The 23,577-nt window shown below is 45.4% G+C and overlaps 41 non-coding genes across 41 annotated transcripts; all 41 read left to right on the forward strand.

The window, feature by feature from the left end:
* Positions 1–3,794: 3,794 nt before the first annotated feature.
* Positions 3,795–3,867, forward strand: trnav-cac. The gene has a single exon. It is a non-coding gene; the product is annotated as a tRNA-Val (tRNA).
* A 580-nt stretch (positions 3,868–4,447) lies between these two features.
* Positions 4,448–4,519, forward strand: trnad-guc. Its single transcript has one exon. It is a non-coding gene; the product is annotated as a tRNA-Asp (tRNA).
* Positions 4,520–4,644: 125 nt separating this feature from the next.
* Positions 4,645–4,717, forward strand: trnav-cac. The gene has a single exon. It is a non-coding gene; the product is annotated as a tRNA-Val (tRNA).
* A 578-nt stretch (positions 4,718–5,295) lies between these two features.
* Positions 5,296–5,368, forward strand: trnav-aac. The gene has a single exon. It is a non-coding gene; the product is annotated as a tRNA-Val (tRNA).
* A 209-nt stretch (positions 5,369–5,577) lies between these two features.
* Positions 5,578–5,649, forward strand: trnad-guc. The gene has a single exon. It is a non-coding gene; the product is annotated as a tRNA-Asp (tRNA).
* Positions 5,650–5,774: 125 nt separating this feature from the next.
* trnav-cac lies at positions 5,775–5,847 on the forward strand. The gene has a single exon. It is a non-coding gene; the product is annotated as a tRNA-Val (tRNA).
* Positions 5,848–6,425: 578 nt separating this feature from the next.
* On the forward strand, positions 6,426–6,498 carry trnav-aac. The gene has a single exon. It is a non-coding gene; the product is annotated as a tRNA-Val (tRNA).
* A 209-nt stretch (positions 6,499–6,707) lies between these two features.
* trnad-guc lies at positions 6,708–6,779 on the forward strand. Its single transcript has one exon. It is a non-coding gene; the product is annotated as a tRNA-Asp (tRNA).
* Positions 6,780–6,904: 125 nt separating this feature from the next.
* On the forward strand, positions 6,905–6,977 carry trnav-cac. The gene has a single exon. It is a non-coding gene; the product is annotated as a tRNA-Val (tRNA).
* Positions 6,978–7,555: 578 nt separating this feature from the next.
* Positions 7,556–7,628, forward strand: trnav-aac. The gene has a single exon. It is a non-coding gene; the product is annotated as a tRNA-Val (tRNA).
* Positions 7,629–7,837: 209 nt separating this feature from the next.
* On the forward strand, positions 7,838–7,909 carry trnad-guc. Its single transcript has one exon. It is a non-coding gene; the product is annotated as a tRNA-Asp (tRNA).
* A 125-nt stretch (positions 7,910–8,034) lies between these two features.
* trnav-cac lies at positions 8,035–8,107 on the forward strand. The gene has a single exon. It is a non-coding gene; the product is annotated as a tRNA-Val (tRNA).
* A 740-nt stretch (positions 8,108–8,847) lies between these two features.
* Positions 8,848–8,920, forward strand: trnav-aac. Its single transcript has one exon. It is a non-coding gene; the product is annotated as a tRNA-Val (tRNA).
* A 209-nt stretch (positions 8,921–9,129) lies between these two features.
* trnad-guc lies at positions 9,130–9,201 on the forward strand. The gene has a single exon. It is a non-coding gene; the product is annotated as a tRNA-Asp (tRNA).
* Positions 9,202–9,326: 125 nt separating this feature from the next.
* trnav-cac lies at positions 9,327–9,399 on the forward strand. The gene has a single exon. It is a non-coding gene; the product is annotated as a tRNA-Val (tRNA).
* A 578-nt stretch (positions 9,400–9,977) lies between these two features.
* trnav-aac lies at positions 9,978–10,050 on the forward strand. Its single transcript has one exon. It is a non-coding gene; the product is annotated as a tRNA-Val (tRNA).
* A 209-nt stretch (positions 10,051–10,259) lies between these two features.
* Positions 10,260–10,331, forward strand: trnad-guc. Its single transcript has one exon. It is a non-coding gene; the product is annotated as a tRNA-Asp (tRNA).
* A 125-nt stretch (positions 10,332–10,456) lies between these two features.
* Positions 10,457–10,529, forward strand: trnav-cac. The gene has a single exon. It is a non-coding gene; the product is annotated as a tRNA-Val (tRNA).
* A 580-nt stretch (positions 10,530–11,109) lies between these two features.
* Positions 11,110–11,181, forward strand: trnad-guc. The gene has a single exon. It is a non-coding gene; the product is annotated as a tRNA-Asp (tRNA).
* Positions 11,182–11,306: 125 nt separating this feature from the next.
* trnav-cac lies at positions 11,307–11,379 on the forward strand. Its single transcript has one exon. It is a non-coding gene; the product is annotated as a tRNA-Val (tRNA).
* Positions 11,380–11,956: 577 nt separating this feature from the next.
* trnav-aac lies at positions 11,957–12,029 on the forward strand. Its single transcript has one exon. It is a non-coding gene; the product is annotated as a tRNA-Val (tRNA).
* A 209-nt stretch (positions 12,030–12,238) lies between these two features.
* Positions 12,239–12,310, forward strand: trnad-guc. Its single transcript has one exon. It is a non-coding gene; the product is annotated as a tRNA-Asp (tRNA).
* A 125-nt stretch (positions 12,311–12,435) lies between these two features.
* On the forward strand, positions 12,436–12,508 carry trnav-cac. The gene has a single exon. It is a non-coding gene; the product is annotated as a tRNA-Val (tRNA).
* A 586-nt stretch (positions 12,509–13,094) lies between these two features.
* On the forward strand, positions 13,095–13,167 carry trnav-aac. Its single transcript has one exon. It is a non-coding gene; the product is annotated as a tRNA-Val (tRNA).
* A 406-nt stretch (positions 13,168–13,573) lies between these two features.
* trnav-cac lies at positions 13,574–13,646 on the forward strand. Its single transcript has one exon. It is a non-coding gene; the product is annotated as a tRNA-Val (tRNA).
* Positions 13,647–14,486: 840 nt separating this feature from the next.
* On the forward strand, positions 14,487–14,558 carry trnad-guc. The gene has a single exon. It is a non-coding gene; the product is annotated as a tRNA-Asp (tRNA).
* Positions 14,559–14,683: 125 nt separating this feature from the next.
* trnav-cac lies at positions 14,684–14,756 on the forward strand. Its single transcript has one exon. It is a non-coding gene; the product is annotated as a tRNA-Val (tRNA).
* Positions 14,757–15,334: 578 nt separating this feature from the next.
* trnav-aac lies at positions 15,335–15,407 on the forward strand. Its single transcript has one exon. It is a non-coding gene; the product is annotated as a tRNA-Val (tRNA).
* A 406-nt stretch (positions 15,408–15,813) lies between these two features.
* Positions 15,814–15,886, forward strand: trnav-aac. The gene has a single exon. It is a non-coding gene; the product is annotated as a tRNA-Val (tRNA).
* A 578-nt stretch (positions 15,887–16,464) lies between these two features.
* trnav-aac lies at positions 16,465–16,537 on the forward strand. The gene has a single exon. It is a non-coding gene; the product is annotated as a tRNA-Val (tRNA).
* A 210-nt stretch (positions 16,538–16,747) lies between these two features.
* Positions 16,748–16,819, forward strand: trnad-guc. Its single transcript has one exon. It is a non-coding gene; the product is annotated as a tRNA-Asp (tRNA).
* A 125-nt stretch (positions 16,820–16,944) lies between these two features.
* Positions 16,945–17,017, forward strand: trnav-aac. Its single transcript has one exon. It is a non-coding gene; the product is annotated as a tRNA-Val (tRNA).
* Positions 17,018–17,595: 578 nt separating this feature from the next.
* Positions 17,596–17,668, forward strand: trnav-aac. The gene has a single exon. It is a non-coding gene; the product is annotated as a tRNA-Val (tRNA).
* A 209-nt stretch (positions 17,669–17,877) lies between these two features.
* trnad-guc lies at positions 17,878–17,949 on the forward strand. The gene has a single exon. It is a non-coding gene; the product is annotated as a tRNA-Asp (tRNA).
* Positions 17,950–18,074: 125 nt separating this feature from the next.
* Positions 18,075–18,147, forward strand: trnav-cac. Its single transcript has one exon. It is a non-coding gene; the product is annotated as a tRNA-Val (tRNA).
* Positions 18,148–18,733: 586 nt separating this feature from the next.
* Positions 18,734–18,806, forward strand: trnav-aac. Its single transcript has one exon. It is a non-coding gene; the product is annotated as a tRNA-Val (tRNA).
* Positions 18,807–19,384: 578 nt separating this feature from the next.
* trnav-aac lies at positions 19,385–19,457 on the forward strand. Its single transcript has one exon. It is a non-coding gene; the product is annotated as a tRNA-Val (tRNA).
* A 209-nt stretch (positions 19,458–19,666) lies between these two features.
* On the forward strand, positions 19,667–19,738 carry trnad-guc. Its single transcript has one exon. It is a non-coding gene; the product is annotated as a tRNA-Asp (tRNA).
* A 125-nt stretch (positions 19,739–19,863) lies between these two features.
* On the forward strand, positions 19,864–19,936 carry trnav-cac. The gene has a single exon. It is a non-coding gene; the product is annotated as a tRNA-Val (tRNA).
* Positions 19,937–22,249: 2,313 nt separating this feature from the next.
* trnaq-uug lies at positions 22,250–22,321 on the forward strand. Its single transcript has one exon. It is a non-coding gene; the product is annotated as a tRNA-Gln (tRNA).
* Positions 22,322–22,941: 620 nt separating this feature from the next.
* trnaq-cug lies at positions 22,942–23,013 on the forward strand. Its single transcript has one exon. It is a non-coding gene; the product is annotated as a tRNA-Gln (tRNA).
* The last annotated feature ends 564 nt before the right edge of the window (positions 23,014–23,577 follow it).

Here is a 23,577-nt window from a genome sequence, read left to right on the forward strand (position 1 = left end):
ATGCACTACATCGCCAGCAGAGGGCATCTGTCTATGGCAAGATGAGCAGGAGTTGTTCTCTTTGTTTTTGTTATGTTTTTGTTATGTTGTGTGAATTATTGCTGGAACATTTCTATAGCTGCTTTCTGACTGAGCTCCTGAAAGTTAGAAGATTCTTCAGTGATTCTCCAGCAGTAACAACAATAAACATGAAGGATATGCAAGTCATTCTGCTGTAAAGAGACAAGTTCCAGTAACAAAGAAATCCAGACCACTTGAAAAGCTGAATTTTCAATGTGATGAGGTTTTATGTTAAGTATCTGAAGATTCTTAGTCATCCAGGTCATAGTCATCTTCAGTAGTTTGTTGTGGGTTTGAGGTGAAACCTCAAGTTCAGTTTCCTGCAGCTAACTACTGAACAGATTTGACAAGCTGCTGTGGAGTTTGATCAGTTGAAATAATATACATAATACAAGTGTTCACCTGAAGCTACCTCTACTTTCTCTAAGCACTATCCCCTGAGGAGGGAACTTTTGGGGGGGTATAATTTACTGTGAATTTCCGTTGCCTTGGTCCTTGTATACATACTGTCTGGTAAAGTCCCCATTTCCTGCATGGTTAAATTTCCTGTGGTAGAAGTAAGCTTTTGGACTCAATGTTAATAATTTTCATATTAATTGAAAGAGGGGCTGGAATTAAGTGTAATCGGGATCATTTGGTAATATGAGCTCTATATTAGAGAAGGAATAACAATTTATGGCATTAGGCAGCCGTGTATGTGGACAGTAACTTAGAACATGGCCAAGTGGAAGGGAATTGGACTTTAACTGGAGGATCGCCAGATCAAATTCCAGGACGGTTCAAGCGCTGGGGTGCCCTTTAGCAAGGTACCAAACCACCGTTACTCTCCAGGTACAGATAAGTGCTGCAATCTTTATGTGTGCTCACTAGTGGTGTGTAAAAAAGACAGGTTAAATGCAGATGTCAAAGACTCTATCATCAGTTGGTATGTGTGCAAATTAAACTAATTCTAAGTGATTTCTCTCAAAACATTGACATGTCCCTTTAGCTAAGCAAGAGTCCATTTAAGGTCATCTGTTCAATGAAAACAGTTCTAGCATGAGCACAGCTCAAGTCTACTCAGTTTTCTGCTGAAAAATAGTAAAATAGGGACAATGCTGACCAGGGATAGTACCTGGTGCTTTTTTTTGGTTTTTGGTTACAAGCAAGCTTAGCTGATACTAAAATGTGACATTAACAGCCGGACACAGATTGGTCAGATTGTGTCATCACTGAACTTTGATCAGTTACTATAGTAATGGAAAATGATGTGCCTGATACTAAACCAAGTAGTTAAGTCGAGTAGAGCCGAATAGCGCTAGAACTGTATAATAGAAAAGTGCCAATAGACAGCACCCACTGTTGTAATCAAGCTGAATAGCAACATTACTCTGTCCCTGCTGCCTTTTTACTGATTTTTGTGTCGTTTTTTCCAGTAAGGACATTGCGGGCCAGATCTGGCCAGCAGAACTTCTGTAGTGTCAGTATAGCTTCACAGGCATTATAGTCCAGCACACTGGGCTTCAGTGTACAGTCCTTGACTTGGCAGCAGGAGTGGGTTTGAAGTTAAGATCATATCTTTTAATTAAACTTTCACTTGAGAGGGGTGGGGGGTGGAGAAAATAGCTAAGGTCCTCATTTTGCACCCACCCATGGTATTTTATATCTTGAGGAATGGTCAGCCAAATGTGGGGAAGTTACATGATGTTGTCAGATGTAGAGATGCTGACGAGTGTTTCATGGTGACTCCTGAGTTTACTAAGCATTTGCTGAGACGCCCCGGAGCAAATGGAAGTCAGACGGTGTGACTTTTACATTTTTATCACATTTGGCAAGTTGTCAGATCAGTAATGTGAAAGCAGAGCTTTGACTATCACTGAAATGTAAGGATGGGCGGATTGGTACACGTATGGATAACATCAGTGCCAACATTGGTACTAGACAATCAATACTGATGCTGAAATGAATACTTCAGCTGAAGTTTCTCCTCTACAGTCAGTATGTTGCTCCCATTTCATTAAAAGTGGCAGTGTGTGCAGCCATCCTTGACATCTTGCATGAACACTTCGCTCCTCCTCTTCTCCTGCTCTGCTGTGTGTTCTTGTTGGGTGTGAAGAAGGCTCTGGAGTCTGTGATGAGTTGAGTACCTCGTCGGTACTTTCTGTACTAAAAGCTCTGTAATATAGTTTTGCTTCACTTGATCAAAGTCAACCTTTACAGTGATAATGGTTACATAATTGTACTTTGATTTGACAGAAGTGTAGCGCTGCTGCTGGATCATTCCAAATAGACACTCATCCTGAAACTGCTTTTTTTGTTTTTAGGCAAGCCTGATTTTTTTTTCATTTTTGTTGTGTGCCATCCTCGTTTACTCTTCACCAGTAACACAGTGTTCCCTTTGACACCCGAAGTATTCACCTTGGTTGCAGATACTCATTTCATTGTGAGTAGGCTTAGGGCTTCAAGGGTTAAGGACATTTATTTGAATATACTTGGTCAAGGAGAACAGAGGCAACATCGACCAAACCTCTGTCTTTTTGCTGCAAGCAGCGGTTCGAGCCACTACTGCACTGTGTGACTTGTCCTAAAGTTGATGCATATACTCATATTCACATCTTTGACATTTTTATTAGAATCAGTATCTCTAGAATAATCTGCTCCTGGCTCCATCATAGTCAAATGTTTTTCATTACATGAGGTTCTGATTGGTCTCTTACTTGTAAGGAATAAAAACAATACCTTCCTCTTGGAGCCAAATGTGAAACTAGCTCAGTCTTCACCATAAAATGTACTCCTAACAACTTTCAATTAGCAATGGCTCTAAATAAATAATATTTAATAATGCTAAATATCATGCTGTGTCATGCTGTCACATGACACAGCGGTGGCGAGCAGACAGCCACAGTGATTTCACAGTTAAAAAAAGAAAGATATGCAGTAGCAATGTGTGTAGGAACGTTATTCACTGCTGTGGCTGTGCAGTACTTTTCACAGTTAATTTGTGCACATCCTGCCTTTCATTCTATGTCAGCAGGGATTGGTGGAAAATTAATGAATGAATTTTAAAGCCAATGAAGTGCAATGAAAGTGCATATTATATTGTTTCTGAACAAAAACCTTGGGCTGAAAAAAAAAAAGAATATCAGGTTTAAAATATTCAGGACTCCTTTCCAGTAGCAGTTTTACGGATAATGTTGTGCAAATTTCATGTTTAAAAATGCAATTAATTAATTAATTAATTAATTAATTTAAAAAATGACCTTAAGCCTATATTCTGTCCTGGATTTAAACATGTGATTATTGACTAGTTAACAATGGACAAGGAAAAAAATACGATACGATAACAATAATAATAATAACAATAATAATAATAACAATAATAATAATAACAATAATAAATATACTCCTCATATTCATGACAAACTGCATGAATATGAGGACAAGAGCTGTATCAGCAATGTTGGCAGCCCATTGCTTATAGTGGAATAGGAACTTTGGTATGTAACTGGAGGGTTGCTGGTTTGAATTCTGACAGGTCAATGGCAGAGCAAGGTACCCAATCCCCATTGATTGGGGAGCATGTCCAGCATGTTCCTAGTTGTTTCCAATCCCAAACAAATGAGATGGTTGCATCAGAAAGGTAGAAGCTGAGGAATAGAATCTATTGGTATTGTCAATACTGGTATTTATATATGGTGCTATTTGCTCCCTCCCTGCGTTCTGGGAAAATCTCCAATCCTGGTGTCCTTAGCAGGGTTTCCGTAGTGTAGTGGTCATCACGTTTGCTTCACACGCAAAAGGTCCTCGGTTCGAAACCGAGCGGAAACAGTTTGCTTCCGCAGTGTATGTCATTCATTCAATGTGTGTATGTTAACTGATCCCAGTGAGAGCCTGATCAGTATTTGATCATTGTATTTGCTGCTGAAAGACATGGTGTAGCTCAAGGCCCTCATCTCATGGAGATGGGGAGTACGACCAAGAAGAGAGCCTTCTCAAGCTCTTCTGTCACCCCGAAAAGTGGGATCAACGGAAATCAGACACCAACAGTCTGGAGAGAGATCAGCACAACACAGTTGTGCTCCAGCTGACATTTGAATGGAACTATCTCACTCAGTCGATACTTATAGTCTGCACCCCCAGTGGCAAACCAATGTGGTACGGGTCAGGAAATTAGCTTCTGACATTCTCGGCTGAGTTGCACTGTTCAAACTGGAGACCATATTCTGTCATAGTCAGTTTATCTGACACACCCCCGATAGATAGCTACATAGATAGATAGATAGATATCTCTGTAACACCTATCAAAATGTGACCTTTTGCTCCCTCCTGTCAAAGCACACATCTATTGCGATCAGGCTCATTGTATTTTGGGGAAATCTCCAATCTGGCTCCCAGTCACATGGCGCAGTCCTCGTTAGTATAGTGGACAGTATCTCCGCCTGTCACGCGGAAGACCGGGGTTCGATTCCCCGACGGGGAGCTCTTTAGTCTTGAAGTCCCATGGGACCGTCATATGAAAACCGGACCGTTCCCTGATGCCTCTCCTGCGAAATCGTACGCTCGTTGCGTTCTGGGAAAATCTCCAATCCTGGTGTCGTGAGCAGGGTTTCCGTAGTGTAGTGGTCATCACGTTTGCTTCACACGCAAAAGGTCCTCGGTTCGAAACCGAGCGGAAACAGTTTGCTTCCGCAGTGTATGTCATTCATTCAATGTGTGTATGTTAACTGATCCCAGTGAGAGCCTGATCAGTATTTGATCATTGTATTTGCTGCTGAAAGACATGGTGTAGCTCAAGGCCCTCATCTCATGGAGATGGGGAGTACCACCAAGAAGAGAGCCTTCTCAAGCTCTTCTGTCACCCCGAAAAGTGGGATCAACGGAAATCAGACACCAACAGTCTGGAGAGAGATCAGCACAACACAGTTGTGCTCCAGCTGACATTTGAATGGAACTATCTCACTCAGTCGATACTTATAGTCTGCACCCCCAGTGGCAAACCAATGTGGTACGGGTCAGGAAATTAGCTTCTGACATTCTCGGCTGAGTTGCACTGTTCAAACTGGAGACCATATTCTGTCATAGTCAGTTTATCTGACACACCCCCGATAGATAGCTAGCTAGATAGATAGATAGATAGATATCTCTGTAACACCTATCAAAATGTGACCTTTTGCTCCCTCCTGTCAAAGCACACATCTATTGCGATCAGGCTCATTGTATTTTGGGGAAATCTCCAATCTCAGTGCGCCCAACAGGGTTTCCGTAGTGTAGTGGTCATCACGTTCGCCTAACACGCGAAAGGTCCTCGGCTCGAAACCGAGCGGAAACAGCACTCTTTTTAAAGTCACCTTTCCTGGGAAGAGACGTATGGTCTTCTTCATTATCTGAGTGAGGACCCCCTGGGGTAGGTATTCACTCCGACATGGGGTTCACTCTGAATGAGTGCACCTCTTGCAATGTCTGCCTGTTGGCAGTCAGCAAAAATAGACAGACCACGCCTCGTAATTGGTGGCCCTGGCTCCCAGTCACATGGCCCAGTCCTCGTTAGTATAGTGGACAGTATCTCCGCCTGTCACGCGGAAGACCGGGGTTCGATTCCCCGACGGGGAGCTCTTTAGTCTTGAAGTCCCATGGGACCGTCATATGAAAACCGGACCGTTCCCTGATGCCTCTCCTGCGAAATCGTACGCTCGTTGCGTTCTGGGAAAATCTCCAATCCTGGTGTCCTTAGCAGGGTTTCCGTAGTGTAGTGGTCATCACGTTTGCTTCACACGCAAAAGGTCCTCGGTTCGAAACCGAGCGGAAACAGTTTGCTTCCGCAGTGTATGTCATTCATTCAATGTGTGTATGTTAACTGATCCCAGTGAGAGCCTGATCAGTATTTGATCATTGTATTTGCTGCTGAAAGACATGGTGTAGCTCAAGGCCCTCATCTCATGGAGATGGGGAGTACGACCAAGAAGAGAGCCTTCTCAAGCTCTTCTGTCACCCCGAAAAGTGGGATCAACGGAAATCAGACACCAACAGTCTGGAGAGAGATCAGCACAACACAGTTGTGCTCCAGCTGACATTTGAATGGAACTATCTCACTCAGTCGATACTTATAGTCTGCACCCCCAGTGGCAAACCAATGTGGTACGGGTCAGGAAATTAGCTTCTGACATTCTCGGCTGAGTTGCACTGTTCAAACTGGAGACCATATTCTGTCATAGTCAGTTTATCTGACACACCCCCGATAGATAGCTAGCTAGATAGATAGATAGATAGATATCTCTGTAACACCTATCAAAATGTGACCTTTTGCTCCCTCCTGTCAAAGCACACATCTATTGCGATCAGGCTCATTGTATTTTGGGGAAATCTCCAATCTCAGTGCGCCCAACAGGGTTTCCGTAGTGTAGTGGTCATCACGTTCGCCTAACACGCGAAAGGTCCTCGGCTCGAAACCGAGCGGAAACAGCACTCTTTTTAAAGTCACCTTTCCTGGGAAGAGACGTATGGTCTTCTTCATTATCTGAGTGAGGACCCCCTGGGGTAGGTATTCACTCCGACATGGGGTTCACTCTGAATGAGTGCACCTCTTGCAATGTCTGCCTGTTGGCAGTCAGCAAAAATAGACAGACCACGCCTCGTAATTGGTGGCCCTGGCTCCCAGTCACATGGCCCAGTCCTCGTTAGTATAGTGGACAGTATCTCCGCCTGTCACGCGGAAGACCGGGGTTCGATTCCCCGACGGGGAGCTCTTTAGTCTTGAAGTCCCATGGGACCGTCATATGAAAACCGGACCGTTCCCTGATGCCTCTCCTGCGAAATCGTACGCTCGTTGCGTTCTGGGAAAATCTCCAATCCTGGTGTCCTTAGCAGGGTTTCCGTAGTGTAGTGGTCATCACGTTTGCTTCACACGCAAAAGGTCCTCGGTTCGAAACCGAGCGGAAACAGTTTGCTTCCGCAGTGTATGTCATTCATTCAATGTGTGTATGTTAACTGATCCCAGTGAGAGCCTGATCAGTATTTGATCATTGTATTTGCTGCTGAAAGACATGGTGTAGCTCAAGGCCCTCATCTCATGGAGATGGGGAGTACGACCAAGAAGAGAGCCTTCTCAAGCTCTTCTGTCACCCCGAAAAGTGGGATCAACGGAAATCAGACACCAACAGTCTGGAGAGAGATCAGCACAACACAGTTGTGCTCCAGCTGACATTTGAATGGAACTATCTCACTCAGTCGATACTTATAGTCTGCACCCCCAGTGGCAAACCAATGTGGTACGGGTCAGGAAATTAGCTTCTGACATTCTCGGCTGAGTTGCACTGTTCAAACTGGAGACCATATTCTGTCATAGTCAGTTTATCTGACACACCCCCGATAGATAGCTAGCTAGATAGATAGATAGATAGATATCTCTGTAACACCTATCAAAATGTGACCTTTTGCTCCCTCCTGTCAAAGCACACATCTATTGCGATCAGGCTCATTGTATTTTGGGGAAATCTCCAATCTCAGTGCGCCCAACAGGGTTTCCGTAGTGTAGTGGTCATCACGTTCGCCTAACACGCGAAAGGTCCTCGGCTCGAAACCGAGCGGAAACAGCACTCTTTTTAAAGTCACCTTTCCTGGGAAGAGACGTATGGTCTTCTTCATTATCTGAGTGAGGACCCCCTGGGGTAGGTATTCACTCCGACATGGGGTTCACTCTGAATGAGTGCACCTCTTGCAATGTCTGCCTGTTGGCATTCAGCAAAAATAGACAGACCACGCCTCGTAATTGGTGGCCCTGGCTCCCAGTCACATGGCGCAGTCCTCGTTAGTATAGTGGACAGTATCTCCGCCTGTCACGCGGAAGACCGGGGTTCGATTCCCCGACGGGGAGCTCTTTAGTCTTGAAGTCCCATGGGACCGTCATATGAAAACCGGACCGTTCCCTGATGCCTCTCCTGCGAAATCGTACGCTCGTTGCGTTCTGGGAAAATCTCCAATCCTGGTGTCCTTAGCAGGGTTTCCGTAGTGTAGTGGTCATCACGTTTGCTTCACACGCAAAAGGTCCTCGGTTCGAAACCGAGCGGAAACAGTTTGCTTCCGCAGTGTATGTCATTCATTCAATGTGTGTATGTTAACTGATCAGTGAGAGCCTGATCAGTATTTGATCATTGTATTTGCTGCTGAAAGACATGGTGTAGCTCAAGGCGGAGATGGGGAGTACCTTCTCAAGCTCTTCTGTTCAGAAATCAGACGAGCAGGAACACAGTTTGCTGCAGATGTGTTCAGCAATGTGTGTATGTTAACTGATCCTGAGAGCCTGATCAGTATTTGATCATTGTATTTGCTGCTGAAAGACATGGTGTAGCTCAAGGCCCTCATCTCATGGAGATGGGGAGTACCACCAAGAAGAGAGCCTTCTCAAGCTCTTCTGTCACCCCGAAAAGTGGGATCAACGAAATCAGACACCAACAGTCTGGAGAGAGATCAGCACAACACAGTTGTGCTCCAGCTGACATTTGAATGGAACTATCTCACTCAGTCGATACTTATAGTCTGCACCCCCAGTGGCAAACCAATGTGGTACGGGTCAGGAAATTAGCTTCTGACATTCTCGGCTGAGTTGCACTGTTCAAACTGGAGACCATATTCTGTCATAGTCAGTTTATCTGACACACCCCCGATAGATAGCTAGCTATAGATAGATAGATAGATATCTCTGTAACACCTATCAAAATGTGACCTTTTGCTCCCTCCTGTCAAAGCACACATCTATTGCGATCAGGCTCATTGTATTTTGGGGAAATCTCCAATCTCAGTGCGCCCAACAGGGTTTCCGTAGTGTAGTGGTCATCACGTTCGCCTAACACGCGAAAGGTCCTCGGCTCGAAACCGAGCGGAAACAGCACTCTTTTTAAAGTCACCTTTCCTGGGAAGAGACGTATGGTCTTCTTCATTATCTGAGTGAGGACCCCCTGGGGTAGGTATTCACTCCGACATGGGGTTCACTCTGAATGAGTGCACCTCTTGCAATGTCTGCCTGTTGGCAGTCAGCAAAAATAGACAGACCACGCCTCGTAATTGGTGGCCCTGGCTCCCAGTCACATGGCGCAGTCCTCGTTAGTATAGTGGACAGTATCTCCGCCTGTCACGCGGAAGACCGGGGTTCGATTCCCCGACGGGGAGCTCTTTAGTCTTGAAGTCCCATGGGACCGTCATATGAAAACCGGACCGTTCCCTGATGCCTCTCCTGCGAAATCGTACGCTCGTTGCGTTCTGGGAAAATCTCCAATCCTGGTGTCCTTAGCAGGGTTTCCGTAGTGTAGTGGTCATCACGTTTGCTTCACACGCAAAAGGTCCTCGGTTCGAAACCGAGCGGAAACAGTTTGCTTCCGCAGTGTATGTCATTCATTCAATGTGTGTATGTTAACTGATCCCAGTGAGAGCCTGATCAGTATTTGATCATTGTATTTGCTGCTGAAAGACATGGTGTAGCTCAAGGCCCTCATCTCATGGAGATGGGGAGTACGACCAAGAAGAGAGCCTTCTCAAGCTCTTCTGTCACCCCGAAAAGTGGGATCAACGGAAATCAGACACCAACAGTCTGGAGAGAGATCAGCACAACACAGTTGTGCTCCAGCTGACATTTGAATGGAACTATCTCACTCAGTCGATACTTATAGTCTGCACCCCCAGTGGCAAACCAATGTGGTACGGGTCAGGAAATTAGCTTCTGACATTCTCGGCTGAGTTGCACTGTTCAAACTGGAGACCATATTCTGTCATAGTCAGTTTATCTGACACACCCCCGATAGATAGCTAGCTAGATAGATAGATAGATAGATATCTCTGTAACACCTATCAAAATGTGACCTTTTGCTCCCTCCTGTCAAAGCACACATCTATTGCGATCAGGCTCATTGTATTTTGGGGAAATCTCCAATCTCAGTGCGCCCAACAGGGTTTCCGTAGTGTAGTGGTCATCACGTTCGCCTAACACGCGAAAGGTCCTCGGCTCGAAACCGAGCGGAAACAGCACTCTTTTTAAAGTCACCTTTCCTGGGAAGAGACGTATGGTCTTCTTCATTATCTGAGTGAGGACCCCCTGGGGTAGGTATTCACTCCGACATGGGGTTCACTCTGAATGAGTGCACCTCTTGCAATGTCTGCCTGTTGGCAGTCAGCAAAAATAGACAGACCACGCCTCGTAATTGGTGGCCCTGGCTCCCAGTCACATGGCGCAGTCCTCGTTAGTATAGTGGACAGTATCTCCGCCTGTCACGCGGAAGACCGGGGTTCGATTCCCCGACGGGGAGCTCTTTAGTCTTGAAGTCCCATGGGACCGTCATATGAAAACCGGACCGTTCCCTGATGCCTCTCCTGCGAAATCGTACGCTCGTTGCGTTCTGGGAAAATCTCCAATCCTGGTGTCCTTAGCAGGGTTTCCGTAGTGTAGTGGTCATCACGTTTGCTTCACACGCAAAAGGTCCTCGGTTCGAAACCGAGCGGAAACAGTTTGCTTCCGCAGTGTATGTCATTCATTCAATGTGTGTATGTTAACTGATCCAAGTGAGAGCCTGATCAGTATTTGATCATTGTATTTGCTGCTGAAAGACATGGTGTAGCTCAAGGCCCTCATCTCATGTAGATGGGGAGTACGACCAAGAAGAGAGCCTTCTCAAGCTCTTCTGTCACCCCGAAAAGTGGGATCAACGGAAATCAGACACCAACAGTCTGGAGAGAGATCAGCACAACACAGTTGTGCTCCAGCTGACATTTGAATGGAACTATCTCACTCAGTCGATACTTATAGCCTGCACCCCCAGTGGCAAACCAATGTGGTACGGGTCAGGAAATTAGCTTCTGACATTCTCGGCTGAGTTGCACTGTTCAAACTGGAGACCATATTCTGTCATAGTCAGTTTATCTGACACACCCCCGATAGATAGCTAGATAGATAGATAGATAGATATCTCTGTAACACCTATCAAAATATGACCTTTTGCTCCCTCCTGTCAAAGCACACATCTATTGCGATCAGGCTCATTGTATTCTGGGGAAATCTCCAATCTGGCTCCCAGTCACACGGCGCAGTCCTCGTTAGTATAGTGGACAGTATCTCCGCCTGTCACGCGGAAGACCGGGGTTCGATTCCCCGACGGGGAGCTCTTTAGTCTTGAAGTCCCATGGGACCGTCATATGAAAACCGGACCGTTCCCTGATGCCTCTCCTGCGAAATCGTACGCTCGTTGCGTTCTGGGAAAATCTCCAATCCTGGTGTCCTTAGCAGGGTTTCCGTAGTGTAGTGGTCATCACGTTTGCTTCACACGCAAAAGGTCCTCGGTTCGAAACCGAGCGGAAACAGTTTGCTTCCGCAGTGTATGTGATTCATTCAATGTGTGTATGTTAACTGATCCCAGTGAGAGCCTGATCAGTATTTGATCATTGTATTTGCTGCTGAAAGACATGGTGTAGCTCAAGGCCCTCATCTCATGGAGATGGGGAGTACCACCAAGAAGAGAGCCTTCTCAAGCTCTTCTGTCACCCCGAAAAGTGGGATCAACGAAATCAGACACCAACAGTCTGGAGAGAGATCAGCACAACACAGTTGTGCTCCAGCTGACATTTGAATGGAACTATCTCACTCAGTCGATACTTATAGTCTGCACCCCCAGTGGCAAACCAATGTGGTACGGGTCAGGAAATTAGCTTCTGACATTCTCGGCTGAGTTGCACTGTTCAAACTGGAGACCATATTCTGTCATAGTCAGTTTATCTGACACAACCCCGATAGATAGCTAGCTAGATAGATAGATAGATAGATATCTCTGTAACACCTATCAAAATGTGACCTTTTGCTCCCTCCTGTCAAAGCACACATCTATTGCGATCAGGCTCATTGTATTTTGCGGAAATCTCCAATCTCAGTGCGCCCAACAGGGTTTCCGTAGTGTAGTGGTCATCACGTTCGCCTAACACGCGAAAGGTCCTCGGCTCGAAACCGAGCGGAAACAGCACTCTTTTTAAAGTCACCTTTCCTGGGAAGAGACGTATGGTCTTCTTCATTATCTGAGTGAGGACCCCCTGGGGTAGGTATTCACTCCGACATGGGGTTCACTCTGAATGAGTGCACCTCTTGCAATGTCTGCCTGTTGGCAGTCAGCAAAAATAGACAGACCACGCCTCGTAATTGGTGGCCCTGGCTCCCAGTCACATGGCGCAGTCCTCGTTAGTATAGTGGACAGTATCTCCGCCTGTCACGCGGAAGACCGGGGTTCGATTCCCCGACGGGGAGCTCTTTAGTCTTGAAGTCCCATGGGACCGTCATATGAAAACCGGACCGTTCCCTGATGCCTCTCCTGCGAAATCGTACGCTCGTTGCGTTCTGGGAAAATCTCCAATCCTGGTGTCCTTAGCAGGGTTTCCGTAGTGTAGTGGTCATCACGTTTGCTTCACACGCAAAAGGTCCTCGGTTCGAAACCGAGCGGAAACAGTTTGCTTCCGCAGTGTATGTCATTCATTCAATGTGTGTATGTTAACTGATCCAAGTGAGAGCCTGATCAGTATTTGATCATTGTATTTGCTGCTGAAAGACATGGTGTAGCTCAAGGCCCTCATCTCATGGAGATGGGGAGTACGACCAAGAAGAGAGCCTTCTCAAGCTCTTCTGTCACCCCGAAAAGTGGGATCAACGGAAATCAGACACCAACAGTCTGGAGAGAGATCAGCACAACACAGTTGTGCTCCAGCTGACATTTGAATGGAACTATCTCACTCAGTCGATACTTATAGTCTGCACCCCCAGTGGCAAACCAATGTGGTACGGGTCAGGAAATTAGCTTCTGACATTCTCGGCTGAGTTGCACTGTTCAAACTGGAGACCATATTCTGTCATAGTCAGTTTATCTGACACACCCCCGATAGATAGCTACATAGATAGATAGATAGATAGATAGATAGATATCTCTGTAACATCTATCAAAATGTGACCTTTTGCTCCCTCCTGTCAAAGCACACATCTATTGCGATCAGGCTCATTGTATTTTGGGGAAATCTCCAATCTCAGTGCGCCCAACAGGGTTTCCGTAGTGTAGTGGTCATCACGTTCGCCTAACACGCGAAAGGTCCTCGGCTCGAAACCGAGCGGAAACAGCACTCTTTTTAAAGTCAGCTTTCCTGGGAAGAGACGTATGGTCTTCTTCATTATCTGAGTGAGGACCCCCTGGGGTAGGTATTCACTCCGACATGGGGTTCACTCTGAATGAGTGCACCTCTTGCAATGTCTGCCTGTTGGCAGTCAGCAAAAATAGACAGACCACGCCTCGTAATTGGTGGCCCTGGCTCCCAGTCACATGGCGCAGTCCTCGTTAGTATAGTGGACAGTATCTCCGCCTGTCACGCGGAAGACCGGGGTTCGATTCCCCGACTGGGAGCTCTTTAGTCTTGAAGTCCCATGGGACCGTCATATGAAAACCGGACCGTTCCCTGATGCCTCTCCTGCGAAATCGTACGCTCGTTGCGTTCTGGGAAAATCTCCAATCCTGGTGTCCTTAGCAGGGATTCCGTAGTGTAGTGGTCATCACGTTTGCTTCACACGCAAAAGGTCCTCGGTTCGAAACCGAGCGGAAACAGTTTGCTTCCGCAGTGTATGTCATTCATTCAATGTGTGTATGTTAACTGATCCAAGTGAGAGCCTGATCAGTATTTGATCATTGTATTTGCTGCTGAAAGACATGGTGTAGCTCAAGGCCCTCATCTCATGGAGATGGGGAGTACGACCAAGAAGAGAGCCTTCTCAAGCTCTTCTGTCACCCCGAAAAGTGGGATCAACGGAAATCAGACACCAACAGTCTGGAGAGAGATCAGCACAACACAGTTGTGCTCCAGCTGACATTTGAATGGAACTATCTCACTCAGTCGATACTTATAGTCTGCACCCCCAGTGGCAAACCAATGTGGTACGGGTCAGGAAATTAGCTTCTGACATTCTCGGCTGAGTTGCACTGTTCAAACTGGAGACCATATTCTGTCATAGTCAGTTTATCTGACACACCCCCGATAGATAGCTAGCTAGATAGATAGATAGATAGATATCTCTGTAACACCTATCAAAATGTGACCTTTTGCTCCCTCCTGTCAAAGCACACATCTATTGCGATCAGGCTCATTGTATTTTGGGGAAATCTCCAATCTCAGTGCGCCCAACAGGGTTTCCGTAGTGTAGTGGTCATCAGGTCCTCGGCTCGAAACCGAGCGGAAACAGCACTCTTTTTAAAGTCACCTTTCCTGGGAAGAGACGTATGGTCTTCTTCATTATCTGAGTGAGGACCCCCTGGGGTAGGTATTCACTCCGACATGGGGTTCACTCTGAATGAGTGCACCTCTTGCAATGTCTGCCTGTTGGCAGTCAGCAAAAATAGACAGACCACGCCTCGTAATTGGTGGCCCTGGCTCCCAGTCACATGGCGCAGTCCTCGTTAGTATAGTGGACAGTATCTCCGCCTGTCACGCGGAAGACCGGGGTTCGATTCCCCGACGGGGAGCTCTTTAGTCTTGAAGTCCCATGGGACCGTCATATGAAAACCGGACCGTTCCCTGATGCCTCTCCTGCGAAATCGTACGCTCGTTGCGTTCTGGGAAAATCTCCAATCCTGGTGTCCTTAGCAGGGTTTCCGTAGTGTAGTGGTCATCACGTTTGCTTCACACGCAAAAGGTCCTCGGTTCGAAACCGAGCGGAAACAGTTTGCTTCCGCAGTGTATGTCATTCATTCAATGTGTGTATGTTAACTGATCCCAGTGAGAGCCTGATCAGTATTTGATCATTGTATTTGCTGCTGAAAGACATGGTGTAGCTCAAGGCCCTCATCTCATGGAGATGGGGAGTACCACCAAGAAGAGAGCCTTCTCAAGCTCTTCTGTCACCCCGAAAAGTGGGATCAACAGAAATCAGACACCAACAGTCTGGAGAGAGATCAGCACAACACAGTTGTGCTCCAGCTGACATTTGAATGGAACTATCTCACTCAGTCGATACTTATAGTCTGCACCCCCAGTGGCAAACCAATGTGGTACGGGTCAGGAAATTAGCTTCTGACATTCTCGGCTGAGTTGCACTGTTCAAACTGGAGACCATATTCTGTCATAGTCAGTTTATCTGACACACCCCCGATAGATAGCTAGCTAGATAGATAGATAGATAGATATCTCTGTAACACCTATCAAAATGTGACCTTTTGCTCCCTCCTGTCAAAGCACACATCTATTGCGATCAGGCTCATTGTATTTTGAGGAAATCTCCAATCTCAGTGCGCCCAACAGGGTTTCCGTAGTGTAGTGGTCATCACGTTCGCCTAACACGCGAAAGGTCCTCGGCTCGAAACCGAGCGGAAACAGCACTCTTTTTAAAGTCACCTTTCCTGGGAAGAGACGTATGGTCTTCTTCATTATCTGAGTGAGGACCCCCTGGGGTAGGTATTCACTCCGACATGGGGTTCACTCTGAATGAGTGCACCTCTTGCAATGTCTGCCTGTTGGCATTCAGCAAGAATAGACAGACCACGCCTCGTAATTGGTGGCCCTGGCTCCCAGTCACATGGAGCAGTCCTAGTTAGTATAGTGGACAGTATCTCTGCCTGTCACGCGGAAGACCGGGGTTCGACTCCCCGACGGGGAGCTCTTTAGTCTTGAAGTCCCATGGGACCGTCATATGAAAACCGGACCGTTCCCTGATGCCTCTCCTGCGAAATCGTACGCTCGTTGCGTTCTGGGAAAATCTCCAATCCTGGTGTCCTTAGCAGGGTTTCCGTAGTGTAGTGGTCATCACGTTCGCCTAACACGCGAAAGGTCCTCGTCTCGAAACCGAGCGGAAACAGTTTGCTTCCGCAGTGTATGTCATTCATTCAATGTGTGTATGTTAACTGATCCCAGTGAGAGCCTGATCAGTATTTGATCATTGTATTTGCTGCTGAAAGACATGGTGTAGCTCAAGGCCCTCATCTCATGGAGATGGGGAGTACGACCAAGAAGAGAGCCTTCTCAAGCTCTTCTGTCACCCCGAAAAGTGGGATCAACAGAAATCAGACACCAACAGTCTGAAGAGAGATCAGCACAACACAGTTGTGCTCCAGCTGACATTTGAATGGAACTATCTCACTCAGTCGATACTTATAGTCTGCACCCCCAGTGGCAAACCAATGTGGTACGGGTCAGGAAATTAGCTTCTGACATTCTCGGCTGAGTTGCACTGTTCAAACTGGAGACCATATTCTGTCATAGTCAGTTTATCTGACACACCCCCGATAGATAGCTAGCTAGATAGATAGATAGATAGATATCTCTGTAACACCTATCAAAATGTGACCTTTTGCTCCCTCCTGTCAAAGCACACATCTATTGCGATCAGGCTCATTGTATTTTGGGGAAATCTCCAATCTCAGTGCGCCCAACAGGGTTTCCGTAGTGTAGTGGTCATCACGTTCGCCTAACACGCGAAAGGTCCTCGGCTCGAAACCGAGCGGAAACAGCACTCTTTTTAAAGTCACCTTTCCTGGGAAGAGACGTATGGTCTTCTTCATTATCTGAGTGAGGACCCCCTGGGGTAGGTATTCACTCCGACATGGGGTTCACTCTGAATGAGTGCACCTCTTGCAATGTCTGCCTGTTGGCATTCAGCAAAAATAGACAGACCACGCCTCGTAATTGGTGGCCCTGGCTCCCAGTCACATGGCGCCAGTCCTCGTTAGTATAGTGGACAGTATCTCCGCCTGTCACGCGGAAGACCGGGGTTCGATTCCCCGACGGGGAGCTCTTTAGTCTTGAAGTCCCATGGGACCGTCATATGAAAACCGGACCGTTCCCTGATGCCTCTCCTGCGAAATCGTACGCTCGTTGCGTTCTGGGAAAATCTCCAATCCTGGTGTCCTTAGCAGGGTTTCCGTAGTGTAGTGGTCATCACGTTCGCCTAACACGCGAAAGGTCCTCGGCTCGAAACCGAGCGGAAACAGTTTGCTTCCGCAGTGTATGTCATTCATTCAATGTGTGTATGTTAACTGATCCAAGTGAGAGCCTGATCAGTATTTGATCATTGTATTTGCTGCTGAAAGACATGGTGTAGCTCAAGGCCCTCATCTCATGGAGATGGGGAGTACCACCAAGAAGAGAGCCTTCTCAAGCTCTTCTGTCACCCCGAAAAGTGGGATCAACAGAAATCAGACACCAACAGTCTGGAGAGAGATCAGCACAACACAGTTGTGCTCCAGCTGACATTTGAATGGAACTATCTCACTCAGGCGATACTTATAGTCTGCACCCCCAGTGGCAAACCAATGTGGTACGGGTCAGGAAATTAGCTTCTGACATTCTCGGCTGAGTTGCACTGTTCAAACTGGAGACCATATTCTGTCATAGTCAGTTTATCTGACACACCCCCGATAGATAGCTAGCTAGATAGATAGATAGATAGATATCTCTGTAACACCTATCAAAATGTGACCTTTTGCTCCCTCCTGTCAAAGCACACATCTATTGCGATCAGGCTCATTGTATTTTGGGGAAATCTCCAATCTCAGTGCGCCCAACAGGGTTTCCGTAGTGTAGTGGTCATCACGTTCGCCTAACACGCGAAAGGTCCTCGGCTCGAAACCGAGCGGAAACAGCACTCTTTTTAAAGTCACCTTTCCTGGGAAGAGACGTATGGTCTTCTTCATTATCTGAGTGAGGACCCCCTGGGGTAGGTATTCACTCCGACATGGGGTTCACTCTGAATGAGTGCACCTCTTGCAATGTCTGCCTGTTGGCATTCAGCAAAAATAGACAGACCACGCCTCGTAATTGGTGGCCCTGGCTCCCAGTCACATGGCGCAGTCCTCGTTAGTATAGTGGACAGTATCTCCGCCTGTCACGCGGAAGACCGGGGTTCGATTCCCCGACGGGGAGCTCTTTAGTCTTGAAGTCCCATGGGACCGTCATATGAAAACCGGACCGTTCCCTGATGCCTCTCCTGCGAAATCGTACGCTCGTTGCGTTCTGGGAAAATCTCCAATCCTGGTGTCCTTAGCAGGGTTTCCGTAGTGTAGTGGTCATCACGTTTGCTTCACACGCAAAAGGTCCTCGGTTCGAAACCGAGCGGAAACAGTTTGCTTCCGCAGTGTATGTCATTCATTCAATGTGTGTATGTTAACTGATCCAAGTGAGAGCCTGATCAGTATTTGATCATTGTATTTGCTGCTGAAAGACATGGTGTAGCTCAAGGCCCTCATCTCATGGAGATGGGGAGTACGACCAAGAAGAGAGCCTTCTCAAGCTCTTCTGTCACCCCGAAAAGTGGGATCAACGGAAATCAGACACCAACAGTCTGGAGAGAGATCAGCACAACACAGTTGTGCTCCAGCTGACATTTGAATGGAACTATCTCACTCAGTCGATACTTATAGCCTGCACCCCCAGTGGCAAACCAATGTGGTACGGGTCAGGAAATTAGCTTCTGACATTCTCGGCTGAGTTGCACTGTTCAAACTGGAGACCATATTCTGTCATAGTCAGTTTATCTGACACACCCCCGATAGATAGCTACATAGATAGATAGATAGATAGATAGATAGATATCTCTGTAACATCTATCAAAATGTGACCTTTTGCTCCCTCCTGTCAAAGCACACATCTATTGCGATCAGGCTCATTGTATTTTGGGGAAATCTCCAATCTCAGTGCGCCCGACAGGGTTTCCGTAGTGTAGTGGTCATCACGTTCGCCTAACACGCGAAAGGTCCTCGGCTCGAAACCGAGCGGAAACAGTTTGCTTCCGCAGTGTATGTCATTCATTCAATGTGTGTATGTTAACTGATCCCAGTGAGAGCCTGATCAGTATTTGATCATTGTATTTGCTGCTGAAAGACATGGTGTAGCTCAAGGCCCTCATCTCATGGAGATGGGGAGTACCACCAAGAAGAGAGCCTTCTCAAGCTCTTCTGTCACCCCGAAAAGTGGGATCAACAGAAATCAGACACCAACAGTCTGGAGAGAGATCAGCACAACACAGTTGTGCTCCAGCTGACATTTGAATGGAACTATCTCACTCAGTCGATACTTATAGTCTGCACCCCCAGTGGCAAACCAATGTGGTACGGGTCAGGAAATTAGCTTCTGACATTCTCGGCTGAGTTGCACTGTTCAAACTGGAGACCATATTCTGTCATAGTCAGTTTATCTGACACACCCCCGATAGATAGCTAGCTAGATAGATAGATAGATAGATATCTCTGTAACACCTATCAAAATGTGACCTTTTGCTCCCTCCTGTCAAAGCACACATCTATTGCGATCAGGCTCATTGTATTTTGGGGAAATCTCCAATCTCAGTGCGCCCAACAGGGTTTCCGTAGTGTAGTGGTCATCACGTTCGCCTAACACGCGAAAGGTCCTCGGCTCGAAACCGAGCGGAAACAGCACTCTTTTTAAAGTCACCTTTCCTGGGAAGAGACGTATGGTCTTCTTCATTATCTGAGTGAGGACCCCCTGGGGTAGGTATTCACTCCGACATGGGGTTCACTCTGAATGAGTGCACCTCTTGCAATGTCTGCCTGTTGGCAGTCAGCAAAAATAGACAGACCACGCCTCGTAATTGGTGGCCCTGGCTCCCAGTCACATGGCGCAGTCCTCGTTAGTATAGTGGACAGTATCTCCGCCTGTCACGCGGAAGACCAGGGTTCGATTCCCCGACGGGGAGCTCTTTAGTCTTGAAGTCCCATGGGACCGTCATATGAAAACCGGACCGTTCCCTGATGCCTCTCCTGCGAAATCGTACGCTCGTTGCGTTCTGGGAAAATCTCCAATCCTGGTGTCCTTAGCAGGGTTTCCGTAGTGTAGTGGTCATCACGTTTGCTTCACACGCAAAAGGTCCTCGTTTCGAAAACGAGCGGAAACAATTTGCTTCCGCAGTGTATGTCATTCATTCAATGTGTGTATGTTAACTGATCCCAGTGAGAGCCTGATCAGTATTTGATCATTGCATTTGCTGCTGAAAGACATAGCTCAAGGCCCTCATCTCATGGAGATGGGGAGTACGACCAAGAAGAGAGCCTTCAGAAGCTCTTCTGTCACCCCGAAAAGTGGGATTAATGGACATCAGACACTCTGGAGAGAGATCAACACAACACATTTGACATTTGAATGGAACAAAAAATAACTGCATTTGATACATATGAGAAACATGCATGCATTTATTTATTTATTCATTGATTTATTTATTTCTGTATTTATTTATACATTTATTTATACATTTATTTATCTGTTGATACAGAAGTCAGGTTTCGTCCTCCATATTTCTCATGTCCAAGTCGCTAACATTGGTAATTGAGGGGAAATGAAAAAAAATGCCTCACATCTCTTATCAGTGGCTCAGTGGGTAAGACCGGTACCCTGTGTTCCAAAGACATCACGGTTGCCAGTTCAATTCCACCCTTGAATTCAGTTCAATTGTAAGGCACTTTGGATAAAAGTGTCTGCTAAATGACATGTAAAGTAATGTTATGAAGTTAACCCAATATTGGAATATACCAACTTTGCAAAGTCTATATAACACTCACTAACAAATTCAGCAATTAGCTATGGACAACTGGACTTAGGTTGAAGACACTTTACCTCTCATCCACAAGGCGTCTTCACTTCTGACTGACTTGTGGATAAATACATTAAAACCCCAGGTATTGTGCCTCTGTAGGTTGGATACATGTCGTGAGAGTCGTTATGTTGAACAATGCAGGTCGTTCACGCTCTGACCCACTTTCAGGTTGCCAGTTTCACCTGAGTCAAGTTGTGAACAAGGGTCGTTAGGGTCACTTGAGAGACACATCACAGAATAAGTGTAAAATCTATCTAGTTTCTGACCAGAATGATGCGATGTTTTGTGAAACAGCCCAGAACACAATCCAGATGTATGTTATAGAGTAGGATTCTTACCCACATCTCCAAGGAAACACTGTCAAACAAGTTCAAATCTCGGTTGGGACTTGATAAACCGAAGAAGGACACAACACCCTGAAGTCAGCTGATTGTTCACAGTGAGAAACACTGTGAGTCATTCCTGACATGTGCATTAGTTACTTTCATTACGTTCACCTGTGTAATTGTTAAAAATCATTGCCCTATGGTTAAGGTTATAATTTCCCAATAAAATCAATTTGACTGGTTCATTAAAATGAGTTTTATACCGCAGATGCTTTGTAGTGAGTCCCTTTAGCCGTTATTTAAATCTCAACCTATTTTATTTTATTTTATTTTATTTGAGTGTTTTTGCCCATCTAACTAATTAATAAACTGGATGACAAAAATGGACTTTAATGGCACAGGGGTTCTACTTCAACCACTGGGTTCAATGCAAACTCTTGATCAGAACAGTGATTACACTGGTGACCAGTTTGTTTCTGACTATAAACTGATTTTAGAACTGCATCATATTATTATACATAAGTGTGTATACAAGGGATATTTCATATTGAATCAATTGAATCAAACATTTACCGTACTGACAAGTACAGCTTTGATGTTCTGCTAAAAAAAAGGTAAATTTTTTTGACTGCGCCAAGTCAGGATGGCCGAGCGGTCTCAGGAGCTAGGTCGTATTCCTCCTGGAGGCGTGGGTTTGAATCCCACTTCTGACATACACAGTTTAAGTGCTCTTTGTACTCAACACAAAAAACATAGGTCTTTCTCATGTCCACGTGCCGCACATTGGTAATTCAGGGGAAAGGAAAAAAAACAGCCTCACATCTCTTATCAAATTAGCCCAATATTGGAATATATCAACTTTGCAAAGTCTATATAACACTTACCAACAAATTCAGGAGTTAGCTATAGACAACTGGCCTTAACTTGAACACACTTTACCTCTCATCCACAGGGCTTCTTCACTTCTGACTGACTTGTGGATGAATAAATAAATAAAAACTCCAGGTATTTTGCCTCTGAATCACTTTCAGGTTGTTAGTTTCACCTGAGTCAAGTTGTGAACGAGGGTCGTTAGAGTCACCTGAGCGACACATCATAGAATAAGTGTAAAAGCTATCTAGTTTCTTACCAGAGTAATGTGATGTTTTGTGAAACAGCCCAGAACACAATCCAGATGTTAAGTGTTAAAGGAGGATTCGCACCCACAACTCCAGGGAAAAACTGTCACTTGAATGGTCTCCATGACTGTATACACTGTAAAAAATCTCAACTGTTTCGGCCAAAGCAGGATGGTTCCATGGTGTAATGGTTAGCACTCTGGACTTTGAATCCAGTGATCCGAGTTCAAATCTCAGTGGAACCTGATTTTAAACAATCCTTACAAAATAATTGCCCTATGCTTAAGTTTATAATTTCACAATAAAATCAATTTCACTCGTTCAGTGAAATGGGTTTCATACCTGAGCTACTTTGTAATGAGTCACTTTAACAGTTATTTAAATCTCAACCTATTTTATTTTATTTTATTTTAGTGTTGATGCCCATCTAACTAATTAATTAACTGGAAGACAAAAATGGACTTTGTTGGCACAGGATGGTTCCATGGTGTAATGTTTAGCACTCTGGACTCTGAATCCAGCGATCCTAGTTCAAATCTCGGTGGAACCTGCTTTTAAACAATCCTTACAAAATAACTGCCCTATGGTTAAGTTTATAATTTCACACTAAAAATCAATTTCACTCATTCAGTGAAATGGGTTTCATACCTGAGCTACTTTGTAGTGAGTCACTTTAACCGTTATTTGAATCTCAACCTATTTTATTTTAGTGTTGATGCCCATCTAACTAATTAAGGAACTGGATGATAATCATGGACTTTAATGGCACAGGGGTTCAACTTCAACGACTGGGTTCAATGCAAACTCTTGATCAGAACAGTGATTACAGTACTGAGCAATTTGTTTCTCACTACATGGCCAAGATGGTTCCATGGTGTAATGGTTAGCACTCTGGACTCTGAATCCAGCGATCCGAGTTCAAATCTCGGTGGAACCTGATTTTAAACAATCCTCAGTGTTTACACTTGATAACTGATGAAGAATGACACAACACCCTGAAATCATCTGATTGTTCACAGTCAGAAACTCAATCATCACGACTGTAGTCCTTCTAGCATACTGACAATTGCTTCAAAAAGGAGATGAGACCAAGCAAGTCATTCCTGACATGTGCATTTGTTACTGTCATTACGTCCACATGTGTATTGTTACAAAATAATTGCCCTATGGTTAAGTATATAATTTCACAATAAAATCAATTTCACTCGTTCAGTAAAATGGGTTTCATACCTGAGCTACTTTGAAGTGAGTCGCTTTAACAGTTATTTAAATCTCAACCTATTTTATTTTATTTTATTTTATTTAGTGTTTTGTAATGGTTAGCACTCTGGACTTTGAATCCAGTGATCCGAGTTCAAATCTCGGTGGAACCTAATTTTAAACAATCCTTACAAAATAATTGCCCTATGGTAAAGTTTATAATTTCACACTAAAAATCAATTACACTCGTTCAGTGAAATGGGTTTCATACCTGAGCTACTAGTGAGTCACTTTAACCGTT

The sequence above is a fragment of the Solea senegalensis genome, linkage group LG16 (assembly GCF_019176455.1).
Source record: "Solea senegalensis isolate Sse05_10M linkage group LG16, IFAPA_SoseM_1, whole genome shotgun sequence".
Lineage (NCBI taxonomy): Eukaryota > Metazoa > Chordata > Actinopteri > Pleuronectiformes > Soleidae > Solea > Solea senegalensis.